Raw genomic sequence first — 842 nt, forward strand, 5'->3', positions numbered from 1 at the left:
GGATTTCTAGAGCTCTTCTTCTAGAGCCCTGGTGGCCTAGTGGTCATGAGTTGGACTGATAACCTCAAGGTCAACAATACAAAAACCAGTATCTCCTGCAGCAAGTCTTACTATTTTTATAAAAATTTGCAATCTCAGAAACCCACGGGGCCGATTCTACCCAGTTCTCTAGGATCAGTATGAGTTGGATTAGACTCAATGGGAGTAAGATGTTTTTCCATTTTGTTTTGTTTTTTAGTTTAAGCGATCTTCTATTCTGAGTAGTTTTTGATTGTTTGGTTTTTTTTTTAGATTCCCCCCAGGGGCTGCACCATTCCTGGAACCACTGCAATACCAGGTCGATGTGCGGAGTGGACAGAGCAAGCTCCTATTCCATCTTCCTGCTCCAAAAATCCATTTAATATATTGTCCTCAGATAGAGGATGTATCAGATATTAAATTGATAAGAACAGATACTACACTTGATCTTAGCCAAAAGGCCGAGAAACAACGTGTGAGTAGTTTTGAGACTAGGCCAAATCTTTCTCTGATCCACAACTGTAGGAAATGAGAACATCTTTACATACTGGCAAGGATTTTTCTGTTTTTCACCTTTAATTGAAGGTTAATTGCCATGAGTCTTTCCTTTTATCTCTTCAATGCATCAATTGACCTTAACAGTAGCCATCTAAATCCATCATTCCCATTACCAATATAATTAAAATTCCTTTCATTCAGTAAGGGATTTCCTTCCAACAGAAAGCTCTCAGTTCAGCCTAAGTGAAAGATTTAGAAACGGGACCGGTTATTTGTGCTGGGTGTTATGGGTGCTTCTTTTACTGCTATTGTTAAAATCCCTTTCA

General features: G+C 38.8%; 1 non-coding gene across 1 annotated transcript; it reads right to left on the reverse strand.

Annotated features, from left to right (window-relative positions):
• Positions 1-300: 300 nt before the first annotated feature.
• Positions 301-491, reverse strand: LOC115872260. The gene has a single exon (XR_004047766.1). It is a non-coding gene; the product is annotated as a U2 spliceosomal RNA (small nuclear RNA).
• Positions 492-842: the final 351 nt, after the last annotated feature.

This window comes from Echinops telfairi, unplaced genomic scaffold (genome assembly GCF_000313985.2).
Source record: "Echinops telfairi isolate 266 unplaced genomic scaffold, ASM31398v2 ScPeMD7_7421;HRSCAF=8459, whole genome shotgun sequence".
In the NCBI taxonomy this organism is placed as follows: Eukaryota; Metazoa; Chordata; class Mammalia; order Afrosoricida; family Tenrecidae; genus Echinops; species Echinops telfairi.